This window comes from Cygnus atratus, chromosome 7 (genome assembly GCF_013377495.2).
Source record: "Cygnus atratus isolate AKBS03 ecotype Queensland, Australia chromosome 7, CAtr_DNAZoo_HiC_assembly, whole genome shotgun sequence".
Lineage (NCBI taxonomy): Eukaryota > Metazoa > Chordata > Aves > Anseriformes > Anatidae > Cygnus > Cygnus atratus.
In genome coordinates, this window is record NC_066368.1 from 18,860,413 (window position 1) to 18,885,760 (window position 25,348).

General features: G+C 42.9%; 1 protein-coding gene across 1 annotated transcript in view; it reads right to left on the minus strand.

Annotated features, from left to right (window-relative positions):
• The window catches only part of C7H10orf71 (chromosome 7 C10orf71 homolog), a 38,852-nt gene extending 25,051 nt beyond the window's left edge, over positions 1-13,801 (minus strand). Inside the window, exons 1-2 of the mRNA XM_050711800.1 lie at positions 13,611-13,801; positions 9,524-9,721 (exon numbers count right to left, since the gene is read on the minus strand). The gene's annotated coding sequence lies outside the window, so the exon portion shown is untranslated. The remainder of the gene's footprint in view (positions 1-9,523; positions 9,722-13,610) is intronic.
• Positions 13,802-25,348: the final 11,547 nt, after the last annotated feature.

Below are 25,348 nucleotides of genomic sequence, written 5' to 3' on the forward strand. Positions count from 1 at the left end.
TTGCATTTCACACAACAGCTTGGATGTTTTTTGGCATTTTCCACTGGACCACTGACTATACTCTGCCAGGCTCCTTTGCCATGGAGAGCTGGGTTTGGGGCTTGCAGGGCTGACCACCCCACACCCCCTGAGCTCCGATTCTGGGGAGTGCCCGTGTTTTATGAGGATCTGTGTTATGCCTCGGTGCAGCTGCGGTTCAGATGCAGGCTTACCTCTGGGTGGGGAGAAGTCAAGAGACGAAAGATAAAACAGAACTACTTGTTTCAGGCTCATGAGTTTGCCTGAATTACAGGGGTTTTCATTTTGTGGTTTGCAGAATACACTTGCTGGGGGCCAGAAAGAGGAAACAGTGAAACACAGCAGAAGAAAATACAAGAATTTTCTTCCTCGGCAGTCACTGAAGTTTCAAAGCATATCTGCATGGTCTACAAAACTCAGAGCACTGCAGAATGTGCTCAGAAAATATTAGGGTGCAAACAGTATGTCTGTGTGGCTCTGTGCTTGAGCACCGGTGACGGAACAACCAGCTTGGCATAGGAGAGAGATTTCATCCACATGTGAACTGGACAGGGAAGGAATTTCAGTTTGTATTGCCTCCTTCCCAAACCAACCCTGTTCCAAGCCCAAAACCCTCCCCAGAAAAGAAGTACTGGAAACCACAAAAAGTTTTGAAAAGTATTTCAGTTTTGCATGTCTTGGTAACGTTTCATTGCATGAGAAGTATTCGGGCTGCCTAATGGCAGGATTTCAGTCCACTGAACACAAACACCAAAAAAAACATGCCAATGCCATCGATGCCCATGGCTCTTCTAAAAACCACTGGGTCTGAGAAAAGACAGGGTGCCTTGCCTTCCCTACATCCCCTCCCTCTATGCCTGGGACTGCTGTCACCCTCACTGCCAGGACAGGTTGCTGCAGAGCCAGCACAGGGGGCCCTGCTAGCATGCAACCCACAGCAGGCACAATTGCCCAGCCTGCTTCCAGCCCATTAGCAGCTTAGAGTGCACAAGCTAACTGGGAAAAGCTGCACAGCTTTTTGCCTTTTTCCCATTCCAGTAATCCAAGGAATTAGAATATGGTATCTCTGAAATGGTTTGATTTCTAGTTTTGCTGAAGGAGAGCGAGCAATCTAAAATTGGCTTTCAGTAATACAGGAAACATGAGAGAGGGAACTAGAACTTCATAGCCAGCCTTTTAGAAAAAGCCAATGTGGTCAGGGTTTCTCTGCATGTCCTGAATGGAAGATTAACAAACTGACAGATGGTGATGATGAGATTATCAGGGTTAGTGAGAGGAATTCACGCAAACACAGAATGGCCAAGAACAGCTAAAAACCTGCTCTGAAAGACAGCAAACATGCTTTCTCTGCAGAACAGTGCTAAATAATACTGCAAAGAAAGGAGCCAAACAAGGAACAGAAAGCAACGGCTGCAGAAAAGCGAGAAAACAGAAATGCAGCCATCAGAAGCAGAACTCGGTTGTACAGACTCACTTTAGACACCAGCTCCTCTGCCTGCTGCTCACCTGGGTCATCTGCCATGGCCCTGGACCTGGCTGCAAGGTCCTTGGCACTCTCCGTCTGGGAATTCAGGTGGACTGGAAAACGGGGGACGGTCATCATCCCGTCCCTGTAGCTGAACTTGGAGAACAGGGCCGGTGGGGTACGTGGAGCAGATAGGCAGATAGCATCAGAGAACCCCCTAATCACCAGTCGCAAATATTATGTCACAACCCCTTAATGAAGATTACCCAGATTGGTCCCAGGTAATCAGAGACTGCTGTTAGCATTAAAGTGGTTCCTGGGACTGAAACTCACTGTACCAAATGAACTAAAATGGCTGGTGTTAATAGACTGACGAATGCAAATAAAAGAACACTTCTTTAATCTCCTTCGATTAAGGAAAGGGCACGTGGTTTGAATTATGATCATATAAACCACTGACTTCAGGCACTTTTTAAAGGGTTGTAGTCTGCAAAACTCATTAGAAAATGTATGCTATCAAAAATTTGAAGAAAATATAATGGGAGTAAAGAGTTAAATACTGCCTTAAAAAAAAAAAAAAAGTCACAAATGGTTTCCTTTAAATTTTACAAAGGTAATTGCAGCAAAAAGATTAATAAAATGATTACTGGTGAAAGTTCTAATCCTGCAAACATGTATGTGATTAATTATCTTCCTGCAGAGACCAGAGGCCCTGTTCTTAGGAACAAAACTAAACATGTAAGCAAATCCATAACTTCACTCATACAGATGTCCTCATTGATTTCAGCAGAAATGTTTACACACGAAGTAAAGCACAGACTGAAGCATTTAAGCACTGCAAGCTCAAAGTGCATTTTTATTGCAAGAAAGTATTGCTGTTTCGAAATACAGCAGTAATTTTCAGATCCAGGGTATATCTGCAAGCCATTAACAGAAAGGTTGTGTATGCAGGCAGGCCAAAGTGAAGAGGTAAAGTTTGATGTCTCCATTGATGACATTTTCAAGTGTCCATGTCATTTGGGATCACAAACCCATTGATTTCAATATTCTAACCCTGCTGAAGGAGAACAGCTCCCCAGACATTTCAGCTTATTTGACATGCTGAACCTGAATATTTTGGAAATTGATATTGAGTGCAGAAGCTGCCTGGTGTATACGGCTGAACCAGCTCCAATGAAGAGAAACCCTTCTAGAGACCTGGGTGGGAGATGGAACATGCTCTATTTTCCTATTGCTTTAAAGATGAAGCTTGTGCTGTTCTCACAGAAGGGATGCTAATGAAACCTTGGGCTAGTCTTTTTCCAGCCAAGTTGATCTTGACAAGTATGGAACATCTCAGAAGAAAAAAATATATCATCACTGCATATCTAAAAGTGTGCAAACGTATAGGAAAACAATTGAAGAAACAAATACAAAAGTTCCATGTTAGTAATTTAAAACCAGAAGACAGGAAGAAAGCAATAAAATGGTTGTGTAGAGAGAAATGAGTAAAAATAAATATTATTTAAAGAACTATATTTTTATATTCTTTAATTTTAGATATTTTGGCTAATTCTAGTGTCCTGATTCATATTTGTCTTTGTACATTTCACCACTCTGCCATTTATGTTGGCATCGATACCAAGCATGATAGTCACTAAATTCTCATAGATGCCTGTATAAAAACATCTGCAGACTCACAAGATCCTTCAGCTGTTTCCACAAGATACTTCATCTGTAACCATGCAGTCCTTATGTTCTCTATGTGAGTCACATTAGTTTGTAAGGTCTCTTCTCCATTCATGAGATTTTAACAATAGACACCAAGTATCTTAGGGGTCTCCAGAGTAAGCAAGTGCCTAATTTTGCATTTAGAGTAGATGATCTTTAAATCCAGGCTCCAAGTACACCTGGTCCTGTAGCTTAAGACAAAATAAAACAAAACAAAACAAAAATACCACACCCAATAACTGTCAATTTCAATTAAATCACTCTGCAAAACACATAGAGATTTATATCAAATACTTGTATCAGAATGATTTTCTCATCCTTAGTTGAACAGCTATGACATGTTTGTGTAGACCTGTTTTGAGATTCAGAACAACTAAACTATATGCTCAAGGTTACACTGGGAACCTATAGAAAAGCCAGCTCTCTCCTCTTCCAGCATTATGGACTATTCATCAGATTATGCTGAGTCTTAGATGGGAAAACCTCCGGGGGAGGATTTTTATTAGCACATTCTGCCTTCTGCAAATTACTATGGTATGATCATAATGTCTTTGTGCTTTTGTCTACCTACTGGTAGTATTTAGAAAGCGCCTATTGCTCTTGAGTCTAGAGCTGCATAAACAACAACAATAATAATTAATAACTTTTGCAATTATCTTCTGCTAAATGAAATCTCATGTTCAGCTTCAACTGGATACATTCATCTGTCTTAAGTTGTTGTCTAGGGTTGCTGTGCAGTATCAAACTGGTGGTACGTTCCTTCCCAAAGGTGGCTCTTTGGGAAACTTTGAAGCCCTATAAATAGAATATATTAGTATTATTATTACTGGGAGGGGGGCAGGACTGCAGCATTTCACCCTCAGGGGACAGAGACACTCAAGAACACTTGTTTCAGCATTTGAATGTGCAGATGGTTCATAATTGGTTATATGAAGGAAAGAAAAGCTCTAGCACAAAACATCCTGTAAAAGTAAGATGAAATTCAGCAGATGGAATTCATCATGCTCAGCCCTGGCCTTTTACACTTTTAAACTGCCCATTTAGGCTTCCTTTCTCAACAGTGGAGGCTGGCAAACACCTCCAGGAGGTCTGAAATGTCTTTCTTCCTGCAGGAGGAATCACGGTCTCTAGGGGCTAGGTCCTCCTAAAACCTGGAGCTGAGACACCTAAAGAGAGGTGGCAGGGCTCTGGCGCCCCAGCGAGGGGACTGAGCCCCAGCACTCTCCAGAGCGAGGAAATACAAATGAAAGATGCAGAAGAGGAGAAGAGATATAAAGGGAGAAAGGATACTGGGAAAGTCTTACAAAAACAAGGAAAGGGAAAACTAAGAGCAACAAAACAGCAACAGGCATTGGTTTTCTGGCTTCTAAACTTTGCAGGTCTGATCTTGTTTCTGTTGGCTCCTGGCAAATTCTCTCTGACAGGAAATATGAACATGTTAAGATTATACAGGCTTGGAAGAAGGATGCTAAATGAATTAATTAGGCATTCTCCTCTAGGTTCCTTCATTTCAGCCTCCTCAGCAAGCCACAGTGAGCCTTCACCTGCCCGGGCGCCTCACAAGCTCTGGGAGTGCAGGACAAGCATGGTACCTCTGGCTGCCTTTGCTGTGAGCTTTTGCTTTCACACACAAGTGTCAATCCTGACCACTGCAGTGCAATTAGTTTGGAGCTAAGCTAAAAAAAGGAATAGAGAAGGTGAACAAGACAGATCGCTGCCTCTGGTTAGCAATAACTTCACACAACCAAAGGGCGTGATATCTCACTTCAGAATCAGGCAGGAAGCAGTGTTTTACCCAGAAAGATGAACAGAAGAGATACGTACCCCGCTGTCCTTTCAGAGAAAACGTGCCGGTGCAGACAGCCTCCTGCCCCCACGCCAGCCAGCGCTGCGTGACCCCTCCGACACAACGAGGTGCTTGACGGGCCCTCCAGGCAGGGCCCGTGCTGCTGACAGGGCTGACAAGCAAAGCCTGCTCTCGCCTAAAAAGACAGGTGCTGTTTTGCAGTTAAATGAGCCTTTAGGCCTGCTTCCTGTCACTGGTCGGTTGACAGCCCTGGAGAGGGTACATGTCCTTGGCTCTCGGTCTGCTGAGCACAGGGGCTGGAGGACGGAGGCAAGGGTGGCAGAAGCTTCACGAGCTCTCTGTTTGGATGCTGTGAGGGGGCTGAGTGGTTATGGTTCAGCTCTTCATTCCTCCTGATGAAGAACTGGCTTTAATTGCACCTCATTCTTCTCCAGGAGAAATCCAACAAAAGGCTGGGGCTGTACAACCTGCCCCTGCCCAGCCACAGGCAGCACCAGCCAAACTCTCCTGCTTGTGCCAAGCACCAGGGAGCAAAGAGGTCAGGTAGAGGCTCCCACAGCAGCCAGGAGCCAACGGTCTGACCAGCAAGGCCTGGAAAGGGGGAGAAATCAATAGCCATGAGACGTGGCCATTAGCAGTTCGGCTTCTGGGAAATATTACTAGATAGGAGATCTTTGATTAATAGTATTAAAGACAGGAATCCTGCCCACCTAGAGCTAGACATCTGCTGCTTGGTGGAAATGCCACAAGGGAAACCATGTATGCAGCCACTACCAAAGAGCCAGATATATTTTGCAGTCACCAAAGGGGGTGGGTGCAGGTGCAGTGGTTCAGCTCAACCTTCCTCATAAGAGTCTGTTATCTATCAGGATGTGTCTCTGCAGGTTAGCCAAAGATAAAGTAGTATCTTTTCACTGGTGTTCACTGCATGGCCTGTAGTTCCTAGATCATGAGAAATAGTAAAAATTCACCCTGTCAGTTGTCTTTCTTCTAGGCTGCCAAGTCCAACTTATTTAATTTTTTCTCATGAAAAAAGATATTCTGTACTTCTCCACTTCTGCTCTCTGTACCTTGTCTAATCTCCTCTTACATCCTTATTGAGATGACAGGAATTATCACAGACATGGATTCAGCATGGATTTATGTGGCGACAAAATATGATTCTTGTTCATTTTCCCAGTCTTCTGTTTGCCTTTCTGACTGCTGAGCACGAAGCAGACATTTTGGAGGCATGAGTCTAGCCTACCAACACAGAGAGACAGACATCAAAGCTAACACAGCAATACACCAGCAGTGCACTTCAGCAAAGCATCTTTGAAACCCCTGCTGCTCTTAGCTCTCTGCCAAGACAGTGTCTCCAGGCTACCCGAGGAGCCTGTGCTGCATCCACAGCAAAGTCAAGGCCTCAGTAACTCCTGACACCATGTGCGGAATGTATATTCCCACCCACTTCAGCTTGTCCATGATCTCCTTAACTATACACATTCCCAGTGCCTGATATTAATCCTGGCAACTAGCACTAATAAATAAAAAACAGTTTCTTTTTCCAATGAATTAGCCATGCGCTGCCAAAGGCACACAGATAGAGAAGATTGAACTTGTGCCCATTAATTTGCATTAAGTGGGAACAGTACCATGGGTGAAGAATGTGTCCTATAAGTGCTTAAGCACAGATGAGGAAAGTTATTTTTAGGTATCTGCAACCTAGGGTAGCATTGGTGAGTTCAGGGCTTGATGCTACAAACACTACGAAGAGCACCAACCAGTCAGTCTTTGATGACTTGGCTCATAGGTACAAGATGAATTTGATGTGGCATTTCTAGATGCACATCTTAGTACTGGAAGTGTGTGCAGAGTGAGGGTATTTGCACTGAACTGAATTCAATCTCACTGAATGCCTTCATGTTGGATTTTGGGTTATCCAGCTAAGACAGGTATCATCCAAGTCATTTAAGGGCTGAGATGACACCTTACCAAATGAATTCTGTCCGTGTGTGGTGTGCTATGGAGTGTGCATCAGGGACCTCCACCTGGTGCCTGGCACACTTGCTGTGGCACAGGACAACATCCAAGCATGCCAGTGGCGGTGCTGTTCACAGGACACCAGCTCTGCTGAGTGGTTGTGTCCCAGGGGCTGCAGCAGCTCAGGTGGGGATGTTCACAGGTGTCTGCCCCATGCATGCCACTGTAGAGACACGCTACTGACCTCTGGACTTCCATGGGCTCATAGGACCTAAGCCTACACATCACAGCAAGACACCTGGGAAAACATTTCCCTAGAAGTCCTTGCACATCTGTTATGTTGCTAATCATTTTATTCAAAGTGTGATCTGTTTGCTCGGCACTTGGAAATGCCTTCCATTTGTGGAGTTAATTCACAGTCTTAACAACACCAGAAGGCAGGTTTTTGTGGTCAAATATATTGCCACATTAATAACTTCAGAATATTACATGAAGCAGAAAAAAAGAAAAGAAAAGAATAAATTAACAGAAGAAGCCTTCATGGCACACTAGAGAATTGAAGTGCCATTTTATTACACACACCTTAGAGTTAAAGTTTTAATTTCCTTTTAAAAGATAGCAATATATCATTTTCATCCTCCATGTTCAAAAAATACTTAGGATGATTTGTTCTTTGTTGTAATCTGCAGGACAAACAAAACTGTAGTCAAGTGATATTGACCAAATCCCTGCAATTTCATGGTGATAACTGAATTGTTGCTATTGTTGTAATTCATTATTGCTCTAATAGGGAACTTTCCTCCAAGGATACTGATGTACTTTAAATACAAATAAATGAGTCTTCCCCAATCCCTTGTGGGTAGTTATGTAGTCCTTTTTTACAAAGCAGTTACAAGGGTGGACACCAAGACAGAGAAGGGTTAATGGCCTTATTTTTCATAGGAATTGGCTTTGAAACAGTTCCTAGTTAGTGGTTTGGCTCAGGTCAAGGCTCTAACTCTAAGTCAGAGGCAGTTCCAGGAATAATTCCCAGCCCCCTGCTCAGGGCATGCTTCTCTGTCCAGACGTATGGCTGCATACATTCATACAGTACAAGTACAGTAAGCACTGCCATGGGTTTCACTTGCTCTGCTGAGCCGGCGCTGGGGAGCCTTTAAAAGTGGAAAGGCATTCAGAGGCATCTTTTTCTTTTACAAGCTGCAGACATTTGCCTCTTAGCAAAGAAGGTCACCAACCAGGCACAGAGATCTTGGTGGATATCACTGCAGCGTAGTTTCCAAATGGCTCCTCAATCCAGCAGCTCTCCCCACTGCCTTATATTGCAGACCAGCAGAGCTATATTTGGAGACAGATACAGGGGTTATGTTCCCAAGAGCCTCTCATGCAGTAAGTTCAGAGTGTGTTGTCATGATGGACATGCACACATGTGCCCTAGCAGAGTGGAGGTCAGCCATCATTCATGAATGTGTGGAGACCACTTACAGTCCAGTTGCAGTGGATGCTAGTAACATGCGTTCCCCACCCACCCTGCTTTCTCCCCAGTAAGCTGCTACATTTTTAATGCCTCCATTAGCTCTTGAAATAATTGACAGCTCCCAGCCTTTCCCTGCACTGAGTTTCAATGTGGAAACGCTGCACCACTCAGCTTTCAATCACAAATCAAATGGCTAAAGGTTTTGAGACAAGATTTCAACACCAGAAGAAGTCTACTGTGTCAATCCTACACCTTTAATATAATTATTATTTACAAACAACTGTAAATGCACCTAACACTTGCAGTACCATTCATCACTGGAAATTGCACTTGCTGAAATCACAGGTAAATGCTTGGGTTTTTATTTTTCAGCACATTGAAATCTAAGGCAAGGTTGCTGGTCCTAATGCTTCTATTGAGAGTCATAAGATTCAGTGTTTAATGCAGACACGTTATTTTATCCCCCAAACACACAATTTTTTGCATTTCTTTCAGCACAAGAAATGATTCTGTCATTTAAAGAGAGGACAGTGAAGTTGAATGGTTTCTGCACAAGGCAGTCAGACGTCACTCCCCCAAAAACATGTAATCCGTTGACGCTCACAGCTGCAGAAGAAAAACCTGAAGCTGGCTACGTTGCAAAAGTTCAAAGTGCCAAGCGAATAGAAATAATAGGAAGCATCTGCTTTTCCTAAAATCTTATGTTTTAAAGAGACACTGCCAGCCCCAAATGCCCTCAGCCAGCAAAGAAAGATGTGCTCTGTTATGAGATAAAATGATGTTTCTCTACGTGCCATGTGATTTAGTCTGGGAGCAGAAAGTCACCCAAGGCTCTTAATTGAAACATCACTGACAATTAGGCTTTTGTTATGAAAAGTTGGCTCAGTTTTAGTGTAAGTGCCCAGCTATGAAGAGATACAAGCTTGTTTCCTCTCAGGTGGTTCAGCTCTGAACAGCCACCAGGAATAGGAAGAGGTAAAATCATACTTCTGTCACTGAAGGAAGCTGCGCACACAGTTTGAACACCAATTTAAATCAATTTAGAAAACAATTTTGTTAATTCAGATCCATCCCTTGGTATACTTACTTTGATTTTAGCTTGACAGCACAATTTTGGCTAGGGGACTGACAAAGCAAGAGCAAAGCAGGTCACTCTGAAGCTGCAATTACACATGCTGTGACGATTGCTGCCAAGCCAGTCAGGAGGTTAGTGCCCAGCAGTTTTCTGGCTTAATCTTCCTGCCCCATCTTCCCACTCTGGATCTTTGGATTTCCCAGCCTGACTCTGTAGAAACAGAACAGAATGAAAGTCCTCTTAGTAAGAGCTTAAACTGAACTGTGTCTTTCTGATGGAACTGGGTTAGGAAGAAACCACGTGTTTGCAGACCTAGGAGAACCCTGAGTAAATAAGTAGTAATATGTGGTAATTTATATGTTGTAGGACCTCAGACCTCAGTCTGAGCTTTAAGTTATACTGCCTAAAACTTTGCATGTTGTTTGACTTAGTTCAGTCGTCCACCACGAACCGTTGTATAGCACACTAAGCCTGCAGTCAGATGTCCTCCTCTGGCAGACTGCATTACAAGTTTATGCATCAGCTGGACATTGCTAACTAGCCATGGCATGGCTGATTGCTGTAGTTCACAACAAATATGGTGTAAAATGTGTTAGCTTAAATTCCTGTGAAATGAGTGATGTTAAATTCACTTAGGATAAGCCACACTGACCTGAATGGACATATTCTTATGATTCAAAACCTTCCTGGCATGCTTAACCACGAATGCCAGTGGAAGCTAGACTGTTCTGGGTTCAGTTTTAGCTGAGGGGCACATTCACTGCACATGTTGGCTTTGGTGAACCATTTAACTTGAGATCTAGGGAAGCACCAGTAGGTTTCCAGAGGTGGAGACAGACATTTACTGATAGGGAAAGGAAACTGAGTAAAACAGATATTTATCTGGTAAGCTGTAGCCAGCTGAAAGTGTTAAGAGAGCATAGTAAGATTTTTAATATTAAACAATGGTTGCATTTGCAGTAACAAATGTCTAAACTGCTCATTTCCATGGTGTGGTACCGGTCTTGTCAGCGCTGGCAAGACATTATAGGGAGCTCAGGCTACATGAGACCTCGGGGTAGTTATCCTGCTGTTGCTGCTATTTTCCATTCTTGATGGTGCCCTTCCCTGGCTCAGGAGAATCACTGGGACGTGGCCTGGCAAGGAGCTGTGCTTCCAGACCGGGGAAAGAGGCCTCCATCACAGCACACATACCTGTGGTGAAAGCTGCATAACCCTGCTCCCGCTTGCAGGGAGATCTAAGCTCAGTCACACTGTCAGGATACGACCCTGGTACTGCTTTCAGTTCATGTGAGTCTTATCTCCACTTTTAGCTGCAAAGCAAGGAAACAGCATCCTTCCTTCCTTTGTCTCCTTCTCTTCCTCTTCTACTCTCCCAGAATTTCTGAAGGGGTACCACGTACTCTTGCTTTTCCCCACGTAGGAGCAAGCAAGCTAGCGACCTACAACTGCCCAGCAGGAGTGTTTTGAACAAATACATTTCAGCCCATTGACAGCGTGCTTTGGTAGGTTACTGCTCACAGCTATAATCCAGCACAACAAATGAATGACAAACTCATGGCCATGAAGGAAACTAGCACAAAAGCACTACCAAAGTCATCCCACTGATACAAATCTTCAAGGAAAATCTGCTGCAAAGAAGTGTTCTGGCAAAAAAAAACTCCACAGATTGAGGTCTTTCCCTTGTGAAATCTCAAAAGCTAAAAAAATGGGTCATGAATTCCATCAGACAGGATACCTACCCACTAAAGTCTCTATTCATCCAGCTAGGTAAATAGTAAAAAACAAATAAACAAAACAAACAAACAAAAAAACTAAACATGGATAGATGGAGGAAGAGATTTTCATTTTCACCATTCTACATACCTGGAGAGAGCTGTGGGACAACTGAGTGAAATCACAACCCTTGGTACCCAATCTATCCCCCAGGTGATTCTCCCAACACCAACAGCAGCTGGGAGAGAGCTTGCTGATGCAGCTCCATTCCTGCACTTACTGAACTGCTTTGGTCTGTGGTAACATAAATGTTTGATTTAGGCATAGCAATGTATATTTATCTCACATCTGGCTGGCTGGCAACATAAGGGAAAAAGCTTTGTGAGAACATGACCCTTTGAGAAAAGGTGAGTTAGGGATGATGCACGAGGAAAGGCTGCCTACATCAGGCTCCCAGAGCCAGACCTCCTCAGAAGGCACTTCCAGCTCTCCAGTGCCTGGGCCATGGGGCTGGCGCTCTGCAATCAAGTCACTCATTGCTCTCTTGAACTTAGACCTTGCAGGCAGTGCCAAAACACACTATCAGACCTCACCCTTTAATCTTAATGCTCACACTCCAAAGTCCTATTTCCAAAAACAATGTGAACACTTACGAGTGTAAGTCTCAATGAAAATGAATCTCTGAAAGTGGTGCTAAATTTCTTTGGCACTTTCAGAGCTGTATCGTGACCTCTGCTTGTACAGTGTGCCCAGGAAAACCCTTTTATCCAGTCACTGACAGGCTATCTGCAGAGCACAACTCCTCAAGTTCCTAGACATCCTCCAGCTCTAAACAACACAAAGCCAAAACGGACCAGATCTCATGTTAGCCATAGACTGGCTTTGAGCAGAAAGTTGGTCAAGAGACTCCAGAGGTTCCTTGCTAAAAATGTTCCCAGGATTTCTACAGCTCAGGAAGGAGAAGGTGCTGGCAATGACTCTGTGTCCATCCTTCAGAGCAGGAGAGCCAGCTCCTCTCTAGCATCCTTCAGCATGAAGATCCCCAAATTATACACAAACTGATTTATTTCAGTCTTTGCAAATCATACTGAGTCCAGAAGCTGAAACACACCAGAAGGTGATGAAAAGACTCTCCTCTAAGTCTTCCCTATCATGCATTTCTGAGGGAAATGTGAGATGAACCTACTACATTGTGGTAGAAGAAGACTGAGATAGGCAGTCTTTGGATCTATGCTTGGAATGGCAGGATGAACTGTTCTCATAGGGAAAAAAAAGAGAGAGAGAGAAAGATGCTGTTGAAGACTAACAGATTATACATTTCTGCCGTAATACCATGCTGTTCAAGAGAGATTGTATGTGTGCTCAGTGGAGCGAGCACATCTTTGTAAATGCTGATACACTGTAAATAAATAAATGAAGTATTAATCATCACTGCCACCAAACTCTGGGAGAAATCTATCTTTGTATTATTTAGATGAGACTTCGTGATTCGTTCAACCCTGCCATTTTTAGAAATTATTAGAGTTTTATAGCAGGTCTGAAACTCTTTGCCAATGAGATTGTGATTTTAATGCATATTAATGGGACAAATGGGGGAGGGGAAAGGAAGTTGGTGCGATTCCCTTATAGAGCAGAATGCTAAATAAGAAGATTCCAGCTGTGCAACAGGAAAGTTAAAATGGTTTGTTTGGATCATTAATATTGCAATGAAAACTAATTAAACCTAGAACTACAAGGAGGAGCTCATTAGAGATTTGAATAGAGGCAGCACTCAGCAGCCTCCCATTTTAGCAGTTTCTTTTATCACACCAAGTGGGATAGCAAGAGTTCACTGAGCAGACAGGGGATAGTCTGAGGCACCGAGGGGATATGGATGCCCAGTCCAGGGGCTGCAACTACAAGAGGAGTCTGACTGCTACAGACCTTCCTTGGAAAACCCTGTGTGACTTTTGTAGCTCTGTAAGCTGAAGCAAGCCCTTCTGCTGGGTCTCTGCACTGCTCAGTCTAAAGCCAGTGCACTCTCTGCTTTCTCCTTCAACTCTGTCCTTGGGATGTTACTGCTTTGTCCCCCTGTCTTCCCTGACACATGAAACTCATGGCTTTTCCTAAAATTTCCTTAGCCAAAGAGCCCCAAAATCTGCTTTACAAAGTATATCTACTTATATATTATATATATTATTGCTCCCTCTATGCCCCTGTTGCCATGACTTTATAGTTTCAGCATGACCCAAGCAAGTCTGCAAGGTATCAGCTCCAGCCTAGCCTGTATTCCCAGGCAGGTGCTAGCAAGGCATGAACTTCCTTAGGTAGCCAAGGAGTACAAAAATAAGAAGGAAAGAGAAAACACTGGAAACACAAAGCTCATTTTCAAGCATGGTATCACCTTGCAGAGTCAAACCTGTTGCACACCCCACTCAGTGCCAGCAGCCACAGGGAGCAGCGTCTTCTGAGCAGGCCCCGAGGAGGTGACAGACACCTGCTGTCTGTTTAGCAGTTTGTAATGAAACAAGCTGAAATGCATTTCAGAAAGGCTGCCAGGCAGAACTCAGAGCTGTGAGGTATAAGCAGAAAATAGCCCCGGAGGCTGGAGGAGTGGCACCTCTGTGAAGGCTTCTACCCTTGGCCACCCAGAGGTGGATGGTAGCATCACCAAAGTGATGAGCATCCTAAAATGATTTTAACATTTTCTGTCGCCAACAACTGCATTTGCAGAGGTGATTCTGTCCTTAGCCAGCCCTGCAAACCTTTGCTTTCCTGAGCCCATGGAGATATTTGCTGTCTATAGACAGGCTCAGGTTACATCAAGCCCACAGAGAGAATAAGAGCCCAAATGAAGCAAGAATACACTTCAGATTGCCCTTGAACACAGCAGTCATGACCTAAATTTAGACGCGTGCATGCACACTGACCCAGAAACATACAACAATCACTCCTAGAGACCTGAGGAAATGTTATCTGTACTGTTTGCACTTCTTCCCTCAGTGAGAAATAGGTGAATTCGTGATGACTGCACTTCTGCCTCAGTGGATTGTAATCCTGAGAACCTACATTCCACTTTCTATTTTCCCCTCTCTGATGCTACCCCTCCACCAAAGTCCTCAACAACATAGCTTTGGGATGACTAATAAAAATTGGGATGACTGACTGCCCAGGCTTGAGTGACTGCAGTAACCTCACATTCCCTTTTCTGGTGCAGCCTGCATAGTACAAATTCACATAGTTCAAAGTCAGCCCTTGAATACTTCACATAGTGGTTCTGCTTCTTCCTCCCCAGACATCAACACCTTAAAACAACCCCATATTGCCCCCGAACTGGCGTGTCTGATACACTCCTGAATGAAGAGGACAGTGACAAATAAGGGGGAAGGAAAACAAGAAAGGTATTATGGCCACAAGCTTGATTTCCACAGAGAAAAGAAAACCAGAGAACACATTACTTGACATAAGCTGTCATCAGTGGTCCCCTCTTATTTGTTGTACATCACATAAGGGCTTTTACAGACTTCTTCAAATAAATCTGTTTCACAGGGTGCTCTATATTAAGGGGAAGAGGGGCACTGGGAGACTGCGGGCTAACTACTGATGGACAATACAGAGGAATGGTATTTGCCTGAATTTGTGGTACTTCAAGGATTTAGTGGGAAAGGCAGTCTTGTTCAGATCCCTCCCATAAGATTAATTAGTGTTGTGATGCAGGCAGAAGTTAGCAATGTACTCGAAGTTGAATGCTTTGGCTGTCACTTGATCATGCATAGTGATGATTTTACTAGCAAAGTGACTGTGCACTGAGATGCTGTTTCTGCTTATTGCCCATCATTAACACTGCCTCCATGGGAAAGATCTAAGACCTAATAAGTCAGAAAGACAACACTGGTTAGATTTTCTAACCTCACTGAAGTATTTAAACCCTAATGTAGGTGCATAAATTCCCACTGAAGAAGCTAAAACAGATCTTCACTTACTTAAAACTATATATAAGTGCTTAAAGAAAACTGGGAAGCAACTACAAACATATATATATCTCATTTGGGGCATTCAAATTTGGACTTTGGTGCCCTTCTTCCTCATTTGTCCATTAACAGCTCTCCACTCACTCTGCTTGTTATGCCAGAGTGAGACAGGCACAGCCCCACCATGCAAAGAAACAGATTTTTGCGGAGCCTCTGAAATTTTTCAGCCTTCCACAACACCAAGCAGAGAAGCAAAATGACTATTTTCACAGGCAGACAATGTACTTGAAGAGAATCTGCATGGAAATGAATGATAAATGGTTGTTTGATTTAAACTTAGTGTTTATGAAGATTGCCTAGTGACTTCTAGTGCTTTTCAGTGTTTGTTAAATGGAAAAGGAGAAAAAATCACATAATTCTAATCCCAAAGCAGGGCAATTGCATTGTTTATATCTGTTATATTCCATTAAAGATGCTGTATCTACTTTACCTATCTACTTTGTCTCAAGAGAAGTCCCATTTTATTTATGCTTAGTGTTAGGGCAAATATTAGCACCAAAATGGTATGCAGCAAAGTCTAAAGTCATGTCACCAGCATTGCTCAAATTACAGACAAAATAAGTGACAGTTACTTTGAGGCAGAACTGGGTTGTTTGTTCAAGTAGCTCTCCTTTACGAGCATTCAAAATTTGCCTCCAGCAACAGGATTTCAAGAGTAAAGTGCAACATGGTCATACATTTGAGGAAAAACATAAGAATGCTGGCTGGCTTGTGGGACCCAGTTTGCTATTCACTAGTCATTGCTGCTCTTGACTAGTGATGTGACATCAGATGATTCCCTTATCATTTGGCACATAACCAGAGCTGGTTGTGATTTCTTAAGTCTTTTTGTCATTAAAAAAATAATAATAATCCAAGCTGAACATCACTACTCAGAAACTTGCAATGTTTTCTTGTGGAAGCACTATATCACACGTTATGCACCCTTTTTGATGGCTGAATTCACTAGCCAAAAAACATCCTGGGATGCATCAAATCTTTGCTGTGCCAGTTCAATGCATCATTCTGTGCTCTGGTTACAGTACAACATGAGAATGCAATTCAGCTGGTGAACCAGCCAAGAGAGGATAAGAGGGATATGAACTACCTGAATTACAACTCATATTGGACACAGCATCTTCATTCTCAAAGAGGAACAACTGATTCTTCATTTCTGATAGAAGCTCAACCTTGCCATGTTTTATAGAAATGGTTATTCTGTTGGAAACCCTGTTTGACACCTAGGAACAGAAGAGACCAAAAATGTTTCATCCAGGTGAACACCACATTCCTTACTTGGTCATTTGGAAGAACCAAGCTGCAGACATTTGGCCATAGAGAAATCGGCTTCTCCTTCTGAGGCCAAAAGCAGCAATGACTCTTAGGCCTCCATACATTGCCTAGCCACTAAAGCTGCATATTGACTTTTGGAAGAGCATCATGTACCTGATTGCTATGTACCTGTAGCAGCAGGTAGTAGCTATAAGCAGTGTGTTATGATACTTTATTAATTCCTGAAGATGCATAATACTCAATGCATTTGTCACATTTGTATTTAAGTCTGTCCCAAAATTTCCTAGATCGTTGGTTTTAGTCTGACAAGTGGTGATGTCAGCCACGGCCACTTACACAAATTCTCATCGTAATGAATTTCTGGATTTGAGATGAGCTAGGCAGGCAAATTATACACAGTTTCCTTCCTGTTCTGCTGGAGATACGTAAGGACAGCTGTGCTTTCTGAGAGGTATCTTGGTACTAGGGAGGACTGCAGTCAGCACAATTTTTATGACAGAGATCAACAATATCTCACTGAAAGACATATCTGCTCCCCAAATCCTCTGCCTTCAGAGCTAGATGCCATACCTTTGACACCATTACTCTTGAAATACTAATAAACCACTTAATCAGCACGCAGCAAAATGCTGCTTCCCCCACATTCACCAGCCAGCACAGCGAGTGACCTTTTCGCTACCCGCAGAGGCCAGCAGATGCAGATTCCCTCAGACCAGCGTGGGGAGAAGCCAGAGAAGAAATCCTCATTCCCTGCCCTTCTTCTGCAAACAATGAGCCTGTTCATTCTAATGCCTCCCTAGGCTGCAGCTGTTGCAGGGAAAGAAATGGTCTCTCCGGCTGCATTAGCAAAAATGGTTAGATTAAGTCTGGGTTTATCACAACTGAACCAACATTGGTATTTTGGCCTGATTTTAAAATGTAACAAAAGGCAATTTTCTGTCTTTATAGTTTCAAGATTCACTGTGAAAACAGTTCAATCAGCATAAAAGTACCTGACATACATAAAAGCTCTTTCTTTTGCTCCAGAGGTGTAAGCCACATGTTTATAAGCACATGTATACCGTTTCAATAGGGCAAATGCAGACTTTCCAGGGTAAAAAGAGGCTATGAGGGCTATAGTCAACCCAGCAGTCTCTGTTTCTTGCTCCCCCACAGTGCCACTTCCAATTACCACATGCCTATCTTTTCCTTGGCTCCTTAATGTGCTGGCCGTCAGCACAAAAGGGCCTGCTGCACGATCTAACACAGCTCTCATTGCATTTGATGAGACTGTGACCACGAGTTGTACAAAATCTCTCCTGCTTCCCAGCTCTCCCATCACCTCCAACACTGCATCCTGTCCTGTGCAGGACTCAGAGGACCTATTTAACTTTCCTGACACCAGCATCATTAAAACAAGACCACACACATGAAGACAAGAGCAAAGCACCAAATCACCTCCACTACAGCAATTGAAAGCAAGAACAAATCTGTTAGCTCTGCCACCTTCTCCTCCCATCTACCTCCCTTGATTCTTTCCTTCAAAGCCTAATTGATCCATTAAATATAAGTATTATTACAGGTGGGCAGTTTACTTTTGTCATCCTCTTATTGTTCACCCTAAAGAAAAAGGATGCTCAGTACCTCTAGAAACTGTTAATATCCAAAAAACCTAAAGAAGCTGTCAAACATGTCAAGAAAAGGCAAAGTTAAACACCGGGAACTCTGACTGCACTGGCTATCCTATCTTGCCCTTTTTTATTATTGTTTTAAATAAGGTGTATATATAAACACATATATAGAAATGTGTTTTAGAAAAACAATAGAGGCACTCGGTTTTGGCAATGGTACCATTATCTTCATATCATTTGACTTCCTCATTTCTTTCCTGGGTACCCTGAGGTTTACCATTAACACAGCTATTTACATTTATATTCTTATAAACACTGGCTAAAGATTGTGCTTTGCTTCCTGAGTTAACAGTAAAATGAATAGGATGATTTTCAGAAGAACAGAGCACTTCTGGAGAGCAGAAGATGCTGCTGCTCTGTACCCTGACAGCAGCAGCAGTTCAAGGTGAGCCTGACACAGCCTGAGCGTGGCTGGGATCTGCCTCCCAGTCCTAGACTCCCGTGAGGTGCAAAACTCTCAAGAATTTGAAAACAAAAACAAAAAAACACACACACAAGTTTTCCTCTGCATTAGAATCATATAGTGTTTGAAGCGGGCTAATGCAAAACCTTTTGCCTTTGTAGTTCCTTCAAAATTTATGATTGTTTAGCTTCCTCTGAAGTCTAACTCCAGTGCCAGGTTTCCAGGCTCTCTATTGTTTAGCCTTTTTCCAATAACCACAATGCCCTTGCAAGCATTTTACTCAGTGTTCTCACTGTCCACAAAGTCCAACACACCTGTATTTCTCTGCTTACACAGAGTACAGGTGGATGGGAGATGCAAGAATATTGGTGGGAATTGGGCATACTTTTACCCTTTCATTCTCCTGCTCTGAATTTTCCTGGCCCTTTTATTTTGCTCTGTGCATGCCACCTGCAAAGAGTAAACAGCCATTTTCAGAGGCTGCTTAGCAGCTTTCTAACACTTCAAAGGTATTTTAAGACACAGCTGGGTGTATCAGAATGTGCAACAATGACAAAGCTGGGCTGCCTTGGATGTTTTGCTCATGTCGTATGAAAACCTACACAGGAAAAATTCCAGCAATGCTGCTGCACTAAAGGAACTTTATCAACACAGCACTCGCCAGCAACCGAGACACACTTGATAAGCAGAGGAGCAGACACTATCATCCAGTGAGTACTGCAGCCTTTGTTTAAGGTCGCCCAAGCCTAAACTCATTGCTCAGAGAGCAGAGAGCCAAGCTCACCCCCAAGGACATCTTTAATGAGTAGGGGCAGCACAGCTTTGTGGCACTGTTGCTTCACCCACAGCTTTCCAGCTCCTGTAGCATCATTCCCAAATTCCACAGCGTCCCCACTGTGACTCACAGTGCTTCAGAGAACAAGCAGTACGTGGAGGAACCTCCTCCTCCAGCAGCTCGCTCAGACAGACCTCAGCAATGAGACATATGCAACGTAGAGAGGTTTTCCAATGGGCTGCTGCATGTATGGAAATCCACGGGATCGGAGAAGTGGGTCCCGGCTCTTCCTGAGCAGACTCGCAGCTCCAGTGTGGAGCTGACCTGTGCAGAGGAGCTGTTAGCTGAAGCCTGATGAAAAAAACTAGCAGACACCTCCCTCCCCAGCCTAACCTTTCTGGTAGAGTTGGATCAAGTGGTGAAAGCCATCGCCTGTGGCAGATGGGGCCAGGGCTCAGCAATGCTGAAGTGCTGCTCTCTGCTGCATGCCCACCCGCAGGAGCTGCCCGAGCTTGCTGGTCCTCATCTGCCAAAGCATCTGCTTATGCATACAAGCAGCTTCGCTGGGATTATATAAGTTTGTTCTGTGTTCAGCACGGGGGTTAGACAATAAATAAGGCCCGCTACTGCCACAGAAGGATGGGAATAAAGAGATATGCTGAACAACTGCCTTCTTCACTCTGCCTCATTCACTGTCTGTTTGAGATGGGGAGAGGATCTGTTCTTGAAGCCAGGTGGGAACAGGACAGGGAAAAGGGGACAGGAAAGACCGCGCACCATAGCACTGTGTTACTAAAGACAGCCATAGAAATACGCAGTAGCTTGAATTAACAGAGTTTATTTCTGACATTTCCCATGGTAGCACAAAATAGCATTTCCAAAAAGCTTGTCTTAGGGCAATAGAGTTCTTCTACTGTTATTTTTGGTAGTGTTTTCTAGGTGTTTTTTTGTTGTTGTTGTTTGTTATTTTTGTTTTTGTTTTAATAAAGAAAGAAAAATACAGATTAGGTTCTTTCCATACTCTAATAAATACTTTCTACTCAATGCAAGAAAGCCATCCATGCAATAGAGGACATACAGTCAAAAAGCAACAGGTTATCCACGTGGGAGTATACACATTTTTAAGACAACCAAGCCAAAAATATTTCAGTATATCTCCAGGAAGCAGTGTAGGTGACAGGCAGGATCCATGGATTCTCTATGTCATGTTTTCCTATAGCAACAAGGCTGACATGATCAGTGTTGCCTGTGTGTGTTCCTCAGTCTTCCAAAAGGTACCGGAACTTACTGAACAATTTCAACTAAATTTGAGAGTGTTGAGGTATTTACCAGTTGGTGAAGTTTTTGTAGTTTTAAAAGAAACTTCCCACCTGCTGGGCCTCTGAAAGATATTGGTGTGGAAAAATATTTTTTTCCCCTTTCAGGGGAAAAAGCAAGTCAGGTCAGATGGTCTCAAATTGCTAATAAAATGTGAGCTGCTTCTATTGAAAATAAAAAAAAGATCAAGCTACAAAAACAAACAGAGCTGCTGTCTCCAGTGACAACTGTTTGCAGCCTTGCTTTTAGAGGGACACAGGCCTTATGCTGTCTCCTCAGTTCCTTTAACCTGGTAAACTTATGCTCCGTGTGTTCCCACACGTCCCTCCCAGTGACTCATGGACTGCTCTGTCGAAGGCAGGATCCTGACCTCTTTCCTATTTTCTTAGCTAAGTGAAACACTTCCCAGTCATCTCAAGCAGCAACACATCCTGCTCATTCTAAGCTGGCAGCTAACTGACGGGCTAGCTGGTGGCATTATGAGAAGCCTGAAAGACTCTTTCTTATTAATCTTCTAGCCTAAATAAACTACTTCATACTGGACAATTTGTCTCCAATGTGTATAAACACGTTATACAATGGGCTCCAGATCAGATTAGGGTTGTCTAAAGACAAATAAGAATACAAGTCTCTGCCCTCTGAGCTGTGGGCTACAAATGCACATGATGCTGTTGATTGCACATGAGTTATGTTTAAGAATCAACAAAGGTAATCCTAAGACCAAATCTGTGGGCCTAAATGCACTACCTGGAGCTTTACACCTTTTCTGAAATATTTTTAGCTGTTCAAAACCGAAAAGGAATTGAAATTCTTTGGTGTGAAGCATCATTCCAGAAACAGGGTCATCAGGTGTTCCAGGATCCAAAACTTTATCTATGGCATAGCAGCAGGAGTCTGAAACCCCATCTAGAATGAACTGGACTGTTTTCACACACCAGATATGCACCTTTAAAGCAAAAACATTAGCCACATAGTTTGCTATGTTGATTTTTCAACCCAAATTTTTGTCTGTCTAACTGCATTTCATAGAATCACAGAATCATAAAGGTTGGAAAAGACCTCCAAGATTATCTGGTCCAACCATCCCCCTACCACCAATACCACCCACTAAACCATGTCCCTTAGTGCCACATCCAAGCTTTCTTTAAACACCCCCAGGGATGTTTATTTCATCCCAGGGACTCCATTTCATCCCAGCTCCTAATGTGCTAGTTGGTAGGTGTAAACCCAAAGATACACAGCTTCCCAAAGAGATGCATAGGTGCTTTCCTTCACCAGAGAAGAAACTGCCTTCTGCTATACCCTGCTTTCCTGCTGCCAGCATAACTCAAAATCAGTCTGGGTTAGAAATGTAAAAAATGCTCTTTACAGGGAAATGAGCAATAACAACACATTGATACAGACCAACTGAACAAATAATCCAAATCCACCTAGTACAGAAGAAATTAAGCTGAGAAAAAAGTTACAAATTCCATGAGGGACACTACGCAATTTTATAAACCTTGTGAAAATAGAACAAGATTTGGGACAGGAGATCTGCAAATTGAAAAGTCTGCTCAGCTGAGCTATGGACTGCTTTGGCATTTTCTTTCCTGATGTTGCATGGAAGAGACTTGAGTAGACATGTCCTAAGGCTTTTTTTTTTTTTTGTCTCCTTGCATCTCTCTGAGTTGGCAATAGCACTGAGCAATAGTATCCCACAAGTAAAATCAAGAAAAAAAAAAAAACGTTAAAATGTACAAGCACATTCCTTCATAATGAGGGGGAAACAAGGGAGGAGGAAAAAAAGAGGAACACTGAAATGCTGAATGGTTTCCCATAGTATTCCTTAACATCAAAGAAAGAAGGCACTAAATAATTGGTGCAGGCGTGTTTCCCTTTGTTAACACACCCGACATCTGTGATTCTGTTGCTTGCTGAGATGTGGAATCCCTCCCAGTTGTCCCAGCAGCTCAGAGTCCTGACAGAGGAGGAGTTGGAGAAAATAGCAAAGGAAGAGCAGCTGTGAGTTTTCAAGCATAGTTTCAATTTGTTCCGGATGCCCATAGCAAAAGACCCTTGATTTTTGGCAGTAACCAGCCTGAACATGTTTTCCTCAATTTGTTCCATGATGTGACACTTTAGTGGAAGGCAGCAAATCCATACACACCAGATCACCCTGAGGTTGCCTAATATCCATTGATATCCATCAAGCCAAGTACATAAACACTTTCCATCTTTCTCTTCCTACAGTGACTCTAACACTTGGCCACACTCTGAAAGCAGATTTTGAGCCTGAGGACTGGATTTGAATGGAACAAAAGAATCAGACAGTGAACAACCTCACCCCATTTCTGCCTGCAGTGGCCAGTACAAAGGATGCTGTCAATGGTGGCATGCATCAGCCGGTGACAGAACATCTTGGTCAGCCTGGAGGTTTCTTTTCAACATCTCACTTTGGGACTGACATGCACCCCACTGCATCAGAGTTCATTATTTCTCTTCAAATAGGTTGGATTGCCATTACTTAAAGAACATTTTTTTTCCATTTGATTTGTTTTGCTGAAATTCTTCATTTCACAACACTTGTCGTCTGTCCTACCTTGCTCATCTCCTGTCAGACTCTTACATTCACGTTGTCTGTGGCTCTGCTTTGGTTCCTTATATTGTTGCCATGCTGAAAGCGACAATCTGAATTTCCTTCTCTCTACCTAAGGCCTCCATTTACTACATGCTTTGCCCTAATCTCACAAAATCATGCAGATAGTCCTGGCTCAAGCAACTACTCCCAGTGAGAAAACAGGCCCTGCCACCTGGGTAAAGGTTTTGGAGAAGTGCTCCAAAACACCCAAATCCCTTTTCCAGTTAAGCAGTATAAATCAGGGCATGTCCACTGACACAAATGATGTTACACCAGTTAAAACAAAAGGGGAACAAACTCTTGCCTATCTAGGCCCTCAGAGTCTTTTTTGAAGATCCCATTTCTGAACCCACTACAACTGCCCTGGGACCTCACACAACTGCAGGCTGCTGCACTGGACTTCACTGTGCACTGTTTTGTGGAGTTTGATTCTGGTTTTTGCACTTTGGGACATATTCCACAGAGAATCAAAGTCTGCCAGAAGGACAGAGTTTTCTTTGAACCTCAGGTAGAAGAGAAGGAACAACATTACAGTGTGCCTCTAATTACAGCCACCATGACAGTTCATATGTGTAGCAATAAAAATAGCCATAAACCTACCTAATCATTAAAGTAAGTAAACAACTCCTCTCTGTATCATCATACACAGGTACTGGAGTTGCTAATAAACCAAGAAGAGCACTGAGGCACTGGAGGAGCATCTTTCCTATCTCCACAGTTTCTTAAACAACTTTAGAGGCATATTTTTATTAAGTATATGCAAGGCAGATGATCTTAAACCTCAAAAAGAGTCTGTATAATAATTGTGTGCTCTTCTAATGCTCTCCAAAGACCTATTCAGAGTCCATTCTGAAAGACAATAATATATCAAGAACTTCTGCAAACTTCCTCCTAATGAACACATGCCAATTTGAGACCAAGAATTCTGGCCTCAGAGGACAAAATAACCACTGCTTTTAGTCTCTGGGTGTTTTGCTACTTTATTTCAGAGTGATTCAAAATCTAATTAAATTTCTAAACTCTAATGAAATTACAGAAGAAAAATCATTTAGGATTATATTATATACAATTACTCACAGCTGAAAATTACAGTTAGCCCTTTCACCAGGATAGGGTCTCCTGAGAAATCCTTGTTATTCATATAACATATAAATCTGACACTACTCCCACTATTTACAGGTCGAAGGTAAAAGCAGAATTAATTAAACATATATATCCTGTCCAGTGGCTGGATGGCAGAGAATGGGTAATAGAGGTCTGGTGATGATGACTGTGCTTGAAACCACATTTCCCAGTTTGCTTGAGAACCAGAATAAACCTACTACAAAGTAGGAGTTCAGTAAGCCTGGCTTACTCTGACCAGTGCTCATCCTCACTGGAGGTATGCAGCGAATGAGAATAGCGAAGCATACATACTCAGCAGTGCACAGCCAGCTGGCTGAGCTAGCTGAAGCATTTTGCAGAGAAGTAGAAACAGAATAAATCAAGCAGTTTGGAGACTTCAGCCAAACACTTGGATATTTAAATGCTTAGTTGTTTCTCTGAAGTAGGAGAGGCCCCTGAGACACTGAGTTAGGCGGGGAGGGGGGTGGTGGGGTGATGGTGAGGACAGGGAAAAAAAAAAGAAAAAAAAAAAAGAAAAAGAGTGTTAGCATTCATGTTATTCCTTCCATCAGAGATTCTCAGCAACTTCGGAGCATGGGATCATTTGCAGATGAAACACATCACATATAAAAACTTTGAGGGTTTCCAGCTAGGATCCTGATATCTTTTCCCTACATCTGGTGCAGAGAACTTTGTCTGGTTTTGGTGTTTTCAACTCTGATCCCAGGGAGAGCCAGGAACAGTGAAAGAGCAGCAGAGAATTACACACTTGTGCATACCCATACACTCACAATGGGTCAGAGCATTAACAAATACTTTCTGTTACAGCTACCACATTCAATCTGTTCTACCTATGCTTCACAAAGCAAAATAAGCCGGGAATTGAGGCCACCTCAGAGAGTTCACAGGTCATCTTTATTTACATTTTCAGTGCCTCAAGAGTCTTATTT